The sequence below is a fragment of the Carcharodon carcharias genome, chromosome 18 (genome assembly GCF_017639515.1).
Source record: "Carcharodon carcharias isolate sCarCar2 chromosome 18, sCarCar2.pri, whole genome shotgun sequence".
NCBI classification, from domain to species: domain Eukaryota; kingdom Metazoa; phylum Chordata; class Chondrichthyes; order Lamniformes; family Lamnidae; genus Carcharodon; species Carcharodon carcharias.
In genome coordinates, this window is record NC_054484.1 from 112,777,983 (window position 1) to 112,791,781 (window position 13,799).

Below are 13,799 nucleotides of genomic sequence, written 5' to 3' on the forward strand. Positions count from 1 at the left end.
CTCCTGAGACTATGTCCCCAAAAGGGTCACCTACCACCCGCCACCACCCCCTCTCCTGAGACTATGTCCCCAAAAGGGTCACCTACCCCACCCCCTCCTGAGACTTTGTCCCCAAAATGTTCACCTACCACCCCCCCTCCTGATACTATGTCCCCAAAAGGTTCACCTACCCAGCCCACCCCCACCCAACCTCCTGAGACTATGTCCCCAAAAGGGTCACCTACCCAGCCGCCACACCGCCCCCCTCCTGAGACTATGTCCCCAATATGGTCAACTAACCAAACCCCCTCATACCGCCCTCCTGCGACTATGTCCCCAATAGGGTCACCTACCCACCGCCCACCCCCGCAATAAGACTATGTCCCCAAAAGTGTAACCTACCCAGCCCCCCCACCACCCCTCCTGAGACTATGTCCCCAAAAAAGTCACCTACACACCCCATCCCACCGCCCCCTCCTGAGACTATGTCCCCAAAAGGGTCATGTACCCACCTCCCCCACACCCCCCTTCTGAGACTATGTCCCCAAAATGGTCACTTACCCACCCCCACCCGAGACTATGTCCCCAAAAGGGTCACCTACACACCCCATCCCACCCCCCCTTCCTGAGTCTATGTCCCCAAGAGGGTCACCTACCCACCCACCCCCACCCCACCTCATGAGACAATTTCCCCAAAAGGGTCACATACCAATCCCCAACCACACCCACCCGTCCTGAGATTATGTCCCCAAACAGGTCACCTACCCCCCCCTCCCCAAACCCTAAGAATATGTCCCCAAAATGGTCACCTACCCAACCCCCGGAACACCCCCCTCCTGAGACTATGTCCCCAAAAGCGTCACATACCCACCACCCCCACACCCCCCTTCTGAGACTATGTGCACAAAACGGTCACCTACCCACACCCACCATTCTGTGACTATGTCCCCAAAAGGGTCACCTAGCACCCCCCTCCTCAGACTATGTCCCCAAAAGGGTCACATACCCACCCGCCCCCACCCCGCATCCTGAGACTATGTCCCCAAAAGGGTCACCGACACAGGCCCCCCCCCCACACGCCCTCCTGAGTCTATGTCCCCGAAAGGGTCACCTACCCACACCCCACCCCCTCCCCTCCTGAGACTATGTCCCCAAAAGGGACACCTACCCAACCCCCCACCCCCCCTCCTGAGACTATGTCCCCAAAAGTGTCACCTACCCTCCCCCCCACAACCCCCTCCTGAGACTATGTCCCCAAAAGGGTCATCTACCCACTACCCATAACCACCCCTATCCTGAGAAAATGTCCCCAAAAGGGTCACCTACCCAGACCCCCCCCTCCTGAGACTATGTCCCCAAAATGTTCACCTACCCACCTCCCCACCTCCTGAGACTATGTCCCCAAAATGGTCACCTACACCCCACTCCTCAGACTATGTCCCCAAAAGGCTCACCACTCACCCCCCACCCGCCCCCCCTCCTGAGACTATGTCCCCAAAAGGGTCAGCACCCACCCCCACCACCCCCCCCCTCCTGAGACTATGTCCCCAAAAGGGTCACCCACCCCCCCCCACCCCCCCCTCCTGAGACTATGTCCCCAAAAGGGTCACCCACCCCCAACACCCACCCCCCCCTCCTGAGACTATGTCCCCAAAGGGTCACCACCCCCCCCCCACCCCCCCCTCCTGAGACTATGTCCCCAAAAGGGTCCACCACCCCCCCCCCACCCCCCCCCTCCTGAGACTATGTCCCCAAAAGGGTCACCCAACCCCCCCCACACCCCCCCTCCTGAGACTATGTCCCCAAAAGGGTCACCTACCCCCCCCCACACCCCCCCCTCCTGAGACTATGTCCCCAAAGGGTCACCCACCCCCCCCCACAGCCCCCCTCCTGAGACTATGTCCCCAAAAGGGGCACCCACCACCCCCACACCCCCCCTCCTGAGACTATGTCCCCAAAGAGGGTCACCCACACCCCCACCCCCCCCTCCTGAGACTATGTCCCCAAAAGGGTCACCCACCCACACCCCCACCCCCCCTCTCCTGAGACTATGTCCCCCAAAAGGGCCACCCACCACCCCACCCCCCCCCCTCCTGAGACTATGTCCCCAAAAGGGTCACCCACCCAACCCACCCCCCCCTCCTGAGACTATGTCCCCAAAAGGTCACCCACCAACCCCAACCCCCCCCCTCCTGAGACTATGTCCCCAATAGGGTCACCCACCACCCCCCACACCCCCTCCTGAGACTATGTCCCCAAAAGGGGTCACCCACCACACCCCCCACCCCCTCCTGAGACTATGTCCCCAAAAGGGTCACCACCCACCGCCCCCACCCCCCTCCTGAGACTATGTCCCCAAAAGGGTCATCCACCCCCCCCACACACCCCTCCTGAGACTATGTCCCCAAAAGGGTCACCTACCCACCCCCCCACCCCCCCCTCCTGAGACTATGTCCCCAAAAGGGTCACCTACCACCCCCACCCCCCCCTCCTGAGACTATGTCCCCAAAAGGGTCACCTACACCCCCCACACGCCCCCCTCCTGAGACTATGTCCCCAAAAGGGTCACCTACCCACCCCCCACACCCCCCTCCTGAGACTATGTCCCCAAAAGGGTCACCTACCCCACCCCCACACCCCCTCCTGAGACTATGTCCCCAAAAAGGTCACCTACCCACCCCCCACCCCCCCCTCCTGAGACTATGTCCCCAAAAGGGTCACCTACCCACCCCCACCACCCCCCTCCTGAGACTATGTCCCCAAAAGGGTCACCTACCCACCCCCACCCCACCCCCCCTCCTGAGACTATGTCCCCAAAAGGGTCACCTACCCACACCCCCCACCCCCCCTCCTGAGACTATGTCCCCAAAAGGGTCACCTACCCACCCACCCCACCCCCCTCCTGAGACTATGTGCACAAAACGGTCACCTACCCACACCCACCATTCTGTGACTATGTCCCCAAAAGGGTCACCTACCACCCCCTCCTCAGACTATGTCCCCAAAAGGGTCACATACCCACCCGCCCCCACCCCGCATCCTGAGACTATGTCCCCAAAAGGGTCACCTACCCAGGCCCCCCCCCCCACACGCCCTCCTGAGTCTATGTCCCCGAAAGGGTCACCTACCCACACCCCACCCCCTCCCCTCCTGAGACTATGTCCCCAAAAGGGACACCTACCCAACCCCCCACCCCCCCTCCTGAGACTATGTCCCCAAAAGTGTCACCTACCCTCCCCCCCACAACCCCCTCCTGAGACTATGTCCCCAAAAGGGTCATCTACCCACTACCCATAACCACCCCTATCCTGAGAAAATGTCCCCAAAAGGGTCACCTACCCACCCACCCCCCCCTCCTGAGACAATGTCCCCAAAAGGGTCAACTACCCACACCACCTCCTGAGACTATGTCCCCAAAAGGGTCACCTACATCCCCCTCCTCAGACTATTTGCCAAAAAGGTTCAACTAACCACCCGCCCCCACCCCGCCTCCTGAGACTATGTCCCCAAAAGGGTCACCTACCCAGCCACACCCCACTCACCTCCTGAGAATATGTCCCCAAAAGGGTCACCTACCAAGCCCCCCCCCAGCGCGCCCTCCTGAGACTATGTACCCAGAAGGGTCACCTACCACCCCTCCTCAGGCTATGTCCCCAAAAGGGTCACCTACCGACCCGCCCCCACCCCCCCTCCTGAGACTATGTCCCCAAAAGGGTCACCTACCCACCCCCACCACCACCCACTCCTGAGACTAGGTCCCCAAAAGGGTCACCTACCCACCCACCCCACCCCCCCACCTCCTGAGACTATGTCCCCAAAAGGGTCACCTACCCACCCCCCACACCCCCACTAATGAGACTATGTCCCCAAAAGGGTCACCTACCTACACCACCACAACCCCCCCTCCTGAGACTATGTCCCCAAAAGGGTCACCTACCCACCCACCCACCCCCCCTCCTGAGACTATGTCCCCAAAAGGGTCACATAACACCCCACACCACCACCCCTCCTGAGACTATGTCCCCAAAAGGGTCACCTACCCACCCACCCCACGCCCCCCTCCTGAGACTATGTCCCCCAAAGGGTCACTACACCCACCCCCACACCCCCCTCCTGAGACTATGTCCCCAAAAGGGTCACCTACCACCCACCCCACCCCCCCTCCTGAGACTATGTCCCCAAAAGGGTCACCTACCCACAAGCCCCCACTCCCCCCTCCTGAGACTATGTCCCCAAAAGGGTCACCTACCTGCCCTCCCCACGCCCCCTCCTGAGACTATTCCCCAAAAGGGTCACCTACCCCCCCCCCCACCCCCCCTCCTGAGACTATGTCCCCAAAGGGTCACCTACCCACCCCCCACCCCCCCTCCTGAGACTATGTCCCCAAAAGGGTCACCTCACCCCCCCACCCCCCCCTCCTGAGACTATGTCCCCAAAAGGGTCACCCTTCCCCACCCCCCACCCCCCCTCCTGAGACTATGTCCCCAAAAGGGGTCACCCTACCCACCACCCCACCCCCCCCTCCTGAGACTATGTCCCCAAAAGGGTCACCCTACCCACCCCACCCCCCCCCTCCTGAGACTATGTCCCCAAAAGGGTCACCTACCCACCCCCCACCCCCCCCTCCTGAGACTATGTCCCCAAAAGGGTCACCTACCCACCCCCCCACACCCCCCCTCCTGAGACTATGTCCCCAAAAGGGTCACCTACCCCACCCCCCCCCCCCCCTCCTGAGACTATGTCCCCAAAAGGGTCACCTACCACCACCCCCACCCCCCCCTCCTGAGACTATGTCCCCAAAAGGGTCACCTACCCCACCCCCCACCCCCCCTCCTGAGACTATGTCCCCAAAAGGGTCACCCCACCCCCCCCCACCCCCCCCCTCCTGAGACTATGTCCCCAAAAGGGTCACCCACCCCACCCCACCCCCCCCCCTCCTGAGACTATGTCCCCAAAAGGGTCACCCACCCCCCCCCACCCCCCCTCCTGAGACTATGTCCCCAAAAAGGGTCACCCACCCCACCCCACCCCCCCCCTCCTGAGACTATGTCCCCAAAAGGGTCACCCACCCCACCCCACCCCCCCCCTCCTGAGACTATGTCCCCAAAAGGGTCACCTCCCACCCACCCCACCCCCCCTCCTGAGACTATGTCCCCAAAAGGGTCACCCACCCCACCCCACCCCCCCCCTCCTGAGACTATGTCCCCATAAGGGTCACCCACCCCACCCCCCACCCCCCCCTCCTGAGACTATGTCCCCAAAAGGGTCACCCACCCCACCCCACCCCCCCCCTCCTGAGACTATGTCCCCAAAAGGGTCACCCACCCCACCCCAACCCCCCCCTCCTGAGACTATGTCCCCAAAAGGGTCACCTACCCACCCCCCACCACCCCCTCCTGAGACTATGTCCCCAAAGGGTCACCTACCCACCCCCACACCCCCCTCCTGAGACTATGTCCCCAAAAGGGTCACCTACCCACCCCCCCCCCCCCCTCCAGAGACTATGTCCCCAAAAGGGTCACCGACCACCCCCCACCCCACCCCTCCTGAGACTATGTCCCCAAAAGGGTCACCTACCCCACCCCACCCCCCCCTCCTGAGACTATGTCCCCAAAAGGGTCACCTACCCACCCCCACCCCCCCTCCTGAGACTATGTCCCCAAAAGGGTCACCTCCACACCCCCACCCACCCCCTCCTGAGACTATGTCCCCAAAAGGGTCACCTACCCACCCCCCACCCCCCTCCTGAGACTATGTCCCCAAAAGGGTCACCTACCACACCCCCCACCACCCCCCTCCTGAGACTATGTCCCCAAAAGGGTCACCTACCCACCCCCCACACCCCAACTAATGAGACTATGACCCCAAAAGGTTCACCTACCTACCCACCCCACCCACGCCTCCTGAGACTATGTCCCCAAAAGGGTCACCTACGCACCCCCACACACCCCCTCCTGAGACTATGTCCCCAAAAGGGTCACCAACCCACCCCTCACACCCCCCACCTGAGACTATGTCCACAAAAGGGTCACCTACCCACCCACACCACCCACCCCTTCCTGAGACTATGTCCCCAAAAGGGTCACCTACCCACCCGCCCCCACCCTCCTTCCTGAGACGATGTCCCCAAAAGGGTCACCGACCCAGCCCCCCCCCCACCCCCCCTCCTGAGACTATGTCCCCAAACGTTCACCTACCCCCACTCCCCACACCCTGAGACTATGTCCCCAAAAGTGTCACCGACCCAACCCCCCAAAACCGCCCCTCCTGAGACTATGTCCCCTAAAGTGTCACCTACGCATGCCCCCTACCCCCACACCCTGAGACTATGTCCCCAAAAGGGTCAACTACCCACCCCCACCTCCTGAGACTATGTCCCCAAAAGGTTCACCTACCCACACCCCACTCCTCCCCCTCCTGAGACTATGTCCCCAAAAAGGTCACCTAACCCACCTCCCCTCCACCGCACACTCCTGAGACTATGTCGCCGAAAGGGTCACCTACCGGCACACCCCACCCCCCCTCCTGAGACTATGTCCCCAAAAGTGTCACCGAACCGACCCCCCAACCCCAACACCCTCCTGAGAATATGTCCCCAAAAGGGTCACCTACCCACCCCACCCACCACCCCCTCCTTAGACTATGTCCCCAAAAGGGTAACCTACCCAACCCCCCACCCCACCCCTCCTGAGACTATGTCCCCAAAAGGGTCACCAAACCACCCCCCCCACCACCCCCTTTTGAGACTATGTCCCCAAAAGGGTCACCTACCGACCGCCCCCACCACCTGCTCCTGAGACTATGTCCCCAAAAGGGTCACCTACCCACCCCCACCACCCCCCTCCTGAGACTATGTCCCCAAAAGGGTCACCTACCACCACCCCCACCCCCCCTCCTGAGACTATGTCCCCAAAAGGGTCACCTACCCACCACCCCACCCCCCTCCTGAGACTATGTCCCCAAAAGGGTCACCTACCCACCCCCCACCCCCCCTCCTGAGACTATGTCCCCAAAAGGGTCACCTACCCACCACCCCCACCCCCCTCCTGAGACTATGTCCCCAAAAGGGTCACCTACCCACACCCCCACCCCCCCTCCTGAGACTATGTCCCCAAAAGGGTCACCTACCCACCACCCCCACCACCCCCTCCTGAGACTATGTCCCCAAAAGGGTCACCTACCCACCCCCCCACCCCCCCCTCCTGAGACTATGTCCCCAAAAGGGTCACCTACCCACCCCCAACCCCCCCCTCCTGAGACTATGTCCCCAAAAGGGTCACCTACCCACCACCCCCACCCCCCCTCCTGAGACTATGTCCCCAAAAGGGTCACCTACCCACCCCCACCACACCGCTCCTCCTGAGACTATGTCCCCAAAAGAGTCACCTACCCACCCACCCCACCCCCACCACCTCCTGAGTCTATGTACCCAAAAGGGTCACCTACCCACAACCCCCACCGCCCCCTCCTGAGACTAGGTCCCCAAAAGGGTCACCTACGCACCCACCCCATCCCCACCCCCTGAGTCTATGTCCCCAAAAGGGTCACCTACCCACCACCCACATCCCCACTCCTGAGACTATGTCCCCAAAAGGGTCACGTACCCAAACACCCCACCCGCCTCCTGATACTATGTCCCCAAAAGTTTCAGCTACCACCCCCCACCACCCCCCCTCCTGAGACTATGTCCCCAAAAGGGTCACCTACCCAACCCCCACCCCTCCCTCATGAGACTATGTCCCCAAAAGTGTCACCTACCCCCCCACCCCCTCCTGAGTCTATGTCCCCAAAAGGGTCACCTACCGCCCCCTCCTGAGACTATGTCCCCAAAAGGGTCACCTACCCACCCCCACTCCCCCTCCTGAGACTATGTCCCCAAAAGGGTCACCTACCCACCCCCACCCCCCCTCCTGAGACTATGTCCCCAAAAGGGTCACCTACCACCCCCACCCCCCCCTACCGAGACTATGTCCCCAAAAGGGTCACCTACCACCCCCACCTCCCCCTCCTGAGACTATGTCCCCAAAAGGGTCGCCCCCCCCGCCCCCCCCACCCTCCTGAGACTATGTCCCCAAAAGGGTCACCCACACACCCACCACCCCCTCCTGAGACTAATGCCCAAAAGGGTCACCTACCCACCCCCACCCCCCCCTCCTGAGACTATGTCCCCAAAAGGGTCACCTACCCACCCCACACCCCCCCTCCTGAGACTATGTCCCCAAAAGGGTCACCTAACCACCACCCCACCCCCCCCTCCTGAGACTATGTCCCCAAAAGGGTCACCCTCCACCCCCCACCCCCCCCCTCCTGAGACTATGTCCCCAAAAGGGTCACCTACACACTACCCCCACACCCCCCTCCTGAGACTATGTCCCCAAAATGGTCACCTACCCACCCCTCCCGCCTGAGAGTATTTCCCCAAAAGTGTCACCTACCCACCCCCTCCACCCCCCCTCCTGATACTATGTCCCCAAAAGTGTCACCGAACCAACCCCCCAAAACCCCCCCTCCTGAGACTATGTCACCTAAAGGGTCACCTACCCACTCCCCACACCCCCCTCCTGTGACTATGCCCCCAAAAGGGTCAACTACCCACGCCCCCACCCCCCTCTCCTGAGACTATGTCCCCAAAATGTTCACCGAACCAACCCCCCAACCCCAACACCCTCCTGAGACTATGTCCCCAAAAGGGTCACCTACCCACCCCACCCACCACCCCCTCCTTAGACTATGACCCCAAAAGGGTCACCTACCCACCCCCACCCCCCCTCCTGAGGCTTTGTCCCCAAAAGTGTCACCTGCCCACCCCCAACCCCCCCTCCTGAGACTATGTCCCCAAAAGGGTCACCTACCCAACCCCCCACCCCCCCCTCCTGAGACTATGTCCCCAAAAGGGTCACCTACCACACCCCCACACCCCCCTCCTGAGACTATGTCCCCAAAAGGGTCACCTACCCACCACCACACACCCCCTCCTGAGACTATGTCCCAAAAGGGTCACCTACCACCACCCCACCCCCCCTCCTGAGACTATGTCCCCAAAAGGGTCACCTACCCACCCCCCACCCCCCCTCCTGAGACTATGTCCCCAAAGGGTCACCTACCCACCCCACCACCCCCCCTCCTGAGACTATGTCCCCAAAGGGTCACCTACCCACCCACCCACCCCCCCTCCTGAGACTATGTCCCCAAAAGGGTCACCTACCCACCCACCCCACCCCCCTCCTGAGACTATGTCCCCAAAAGGGTCACCTACCCACCCCCCCACCCCCCTCCTGAGACTATGTCCCCCAAAAGGGGTCACCCACCCACCCCACCCCCCCTCCTGAGACTATGTCCCCAAAAGGGTCACCCACCCACCCCCACCCCCCCCTCCTGAGACTATGTCCCCAAAAGGGTCACCCACCCACCCACCCCCCCCTCCTCCTGAGACTATGTCCCCAAAAGGGGTCACCCACCCACCCCCACCCCCCCTCCTGAGACTATGTCCCCAAAAGTGGTCACCCACCACCACCCCCACCCCCGCCTCCTGAGACTATGTCCCCAAAAGGTCACCCACCCACCCCCACCCCCCCCTTCCTGAGACTATGTCCCCAAAAGGGTCACCCACCCCCACCCCCCCCCTCCTGAGACTATGTCCCAAAAGGGTCACCCATCCACCCCCACCCCCCCCCTCCTGAACTATGTCCCCAAAAGGTCACCCACCCACCCCACCCCCCCCCTCCTGAGACTATGTCCCCAAAAGGGTCACCGACCCACGCACCCACCCACCCCTCCTGAGACTATGTCCCCAAAAGGGTCACCTACCACCCCCCCACCACCCCCTCCTGAGACTATGTCCCCAAAAGGGTCACCTACCCACCCCCCACCCCCCCTCCTGAGACTATGTCCCCAAAAGGGTCACCTACCCACCTCCCACACCCCCCTCCTGAGACTATGTCCCCAAAAGGGTCACCTACCCACCCCCCCACCCCCCTCCTGAGACTATGTCCCCAAAAGGGTCACCTACCCACCCCACCCCACCCCCCTCCTGAGACTATGTCCCCAAAAGGGTCACCTACCCACCCCCCACCCCCCCTCCTGAGACTATGTCCCCAAAAGGGTCACCTACCCACCCCCCACCCACCCCCTCCTGAGACTATGTCCCCAAAAGGGTCACCTACCCACCCCCACCCCCCCCTCCTGAGACTATGTCCCCAAAAGGGTCACCTACCACACCCCCCAACCCCCCCTCCTGAGACTATGTCCCCAAAAGGGTCACCTACCCACCCCACCCCCCCCCTCCTGAGACTATGTCCCCAAAAGGGTCACCTAACCCCCCCACCCCCCCCTCCTGAGACTATGTCCCCAAAAGGGTCACCCACCACCCCCACCCCCCCCTCCTGAGACTATGTCCCCAAAAGGGTCACCTACCCACCCCCCACCCCCCCCTCCTGAGACTATGTCCCCAAAAGGGTCACCCACCCACCCCCACCCCCCCCTCCTGAGACTATGTCCCCAAAAGGGTCACCCACCCACCCCCACCCCCCCCTCCTGAGACTATGTCCCCAAAAGGGTCACCCACCCCCCCCACCCCCCCTCCTGAGACTATGTCCCCAAAAGGGTCACCCACCCCCCCCCACCCCACCCCTCCTGAGACTATGTCCCCAAAAGGGTCACCCACCCACCCCACCACCCCCCCCTCCTGAGACTATGTCCCCAAAAGGGTCACCTACCCACCCCCCATCCCACACCCTGAGACTATGTCCCCAAAAGGGTCACCTACACACTCACCACACCCCCCTCCTGAGACTATGTCCCCAAAATGGTCACCGACCCACCCCTCCCGCCTGAGAGTATTTCCCCAAAAGTGTCACCTACCCACCCCCTCCACCCCCCCTCCTGATACTATGTCCCCAAAAGTGTCACCGAACCAACCCCCCAAAACCCCCCCTCCTGAGACTATGTCACCTAAAGGGTCACCTACCCACTCCCCACACCCCCCTCCTGTGACTATGCCCCCAAAAGGGTCAACTACACACCCCCCCAACAACCTCTCCTGAGACTATGTCCCCAAAAGGGTCACCGAACCAACCCCCCAACCCCAACACCCTCCTGAGACTATGTCCCCAAAAGGGTCACCTACCCACCCCACCCACCACCCCCTCCTTAGACTATGACCCCAAAAGGGTCACCTACCCACCCCCACCCCCCCTCCTGAGGCTTTGTCCCCAAAAGTGTCACCTGCCCACCCCCACCCACACCGCCACTCCTGAGATTATGTCCCCAAAAGGGTCACCTACCCACCCCCCCCACCCCACCCCACCTGAGACTATGTCCCCAAAAGGGTCACCTACACACCCCCACCACCACCCCCTCCTGAGACTATGTCCCCAAAAGGGTCACCTACCCACCCCCCACACCCCAACTAATGAGACTATGACCCCAAAAGGTTCACCTACCTACCCACCCCACCCACGCCTCCTGAGACTATGTCCCCAAAAGGGTCACCTACGCACCCCCACACACCCCCTCCTGAGACTATGTCCCCAAAAGGGTCACCAACCCACCCCACACACCCCCCACCTGAGACTATGTCCACAAAAGGGTCACCTACCCACCCACACCACCCACCCCTTCCTGAGACTATGTCCCCAAAAGGGTCACCTACCCACCCGCCCCCACCCTCCTTCCTGAGACGATGTCCCCAAAAGGGTCACCTACCCAGCCCCCCCCACCCCCCCTCCTGAGTCTATGTCCCCAAAAGGGTCACCTACCCACCCCCCCAGCCCCCTCCTGAGACTATGTCCCCAAAAGGGTCACCTACCCACCCCCCCCACCCTCCCCTCCTGAGACTATGTCCCCAAAAGGGTCACCTACCCACCCCCCCACCCCCACTCCTGAGACTATGTCCCCAAAAGGGTCACCTACCCCACCCCCCCACCCCCCCCTCCTGAGACTATGTCCCCAAAAGGGTCACCTACCCACCACCTCCACCTACCCCCCTCCTGAGACTATGTCCCCAAAAGGGTCACCTACCCAACCCTCCCACCCCCCCCTCCTGAGACTATGTCCCCAAAAGGGTCACCTACCCCAACCCCACCCCCCCCTCCCTGAGACTATGTCCCCAAAAGGTCACCTACCCACCCCCCCCACCCCCCCCCTCCTGAGACTATGTCCCCAAAACGATCACCCTACCCACCAGCCCTCCAACCCCCCCTCCTGAGACTATGTCCCCAAAAGGGTCACCTACCCAACCCCCCCCCACCCCTCCCTCCTGAGACTATGTCCCGAAAAGGGTCACCTACCCAACCCCCTCCCTCCCCTCCTGAGACTATGTCCCCAAAGGGTCACCTACCCAACCCCCCACACCCCCCCTCCTGAGACTATGTCCCCAAAAGGGTCACCTACCCACCACCCCCCACCACCCCCTCCTAGGACTATGTCCCCAAAAGGGTCACCTACCCACACACCCCACCCCTTCCTCCTGAGACTCTGTCCCCAAAAGGTACACCTACCCACCCCTCCCACCACCCCCCTCCTGAGACTATGTCCCCAAAAGGGTCACCTAGACACACCCGCCAACCCCCCCCTCCTGAGACTATGTCCCAAAAGGGTCACCTACCCACCACCCCACCCTCCCCCTCCTGAGACTATGTCCCCAAAAGGGTCACCTAACCCCACCGCCCCACCCCCCCCTCCTGAGACTATGTCCCCAAAATGCTCACCTACCAACGCCCCCCACCACCCCCTCCTGAGACTATGTCCCCAAAATGGTCACCTACCCACACACCTCCCATCCCCCCTCCTGAGACTATGTCCCCAAAAGGTTCACCTACCCAACCCCCCATCCCCCCTCCTGAGACTATGTCCCCAAAAGGGTCACCTACCCACCCCCCCACCCCCCCTCCTGAGACTATGTCTCCAAAAGGGTCACCTACCCACCCCCACCACCCCCCTCCGAGACTATGTCCCCAAAAGGGTCACCTAACTCCCCACAACATCCCCTCCTGAGACTATGTCCCCAAAAGGGTTACCTAACACCCTCTGCCCCACTCCTGAGACTATGTCCCCAAAAGGGTCACCATCCCACCCCCCCACCCACCACCCTCCTCAGACTATGTCACCCAAAAGGGTCACCTACCCACCCCACCCCCACCCCCCCCTCCTGAGACTATGTCCCCAAAAGGTTCACCTACGCACCCCATCTCCCCTCCTGAGACTATGTCCCCAAAAGGGTCACCTACGCCCACCCCCCACCTCCCCCTCTGAGACTATGTCCCCAAAAGGGTCACCTATCCACTCGCCCCACACCACCCCTCCTGAGACTATGTCCCCAAAAGGGTCACCTACCACCCCACCACCCCCCCCTCCTGAGACTATGTCCCCAAAAGGGTCACCTACCCACCACCCCACCCCCCCTCCTGAGACTATGTCCCCAAAAGGGTCACCTACCCACCCACCCCACACCCCCCTCCTGAGACTATGTCCCCAAAAAGGGTCACCTACCCAACCCCCCACCCCCCTCCTGAGACTATGTCCCCAAAAGGGTCACCTACCCAACCCACCCAACCCCCCTCATGAGACTATGTCCCCAAAAGGGTCACCTACCCACCCCCCCACCCCCCTCCTGAGACTATGTCCCCAAAAGGGTCACCCAACCAAACACCCCCACCCCCTCCTGAGACTAAGTCCCCAAAAGGGTCACCTACCCGACCCCACCAGACCCCCTCATGAGACTATGTCCCCAAAAGGGTCACCTACCCACCCCGCACACCCCCACTAATGAGACTATGTCCACAAAAGGGTCACCTACCTACCCCCCCTACCCACCCCTCCTG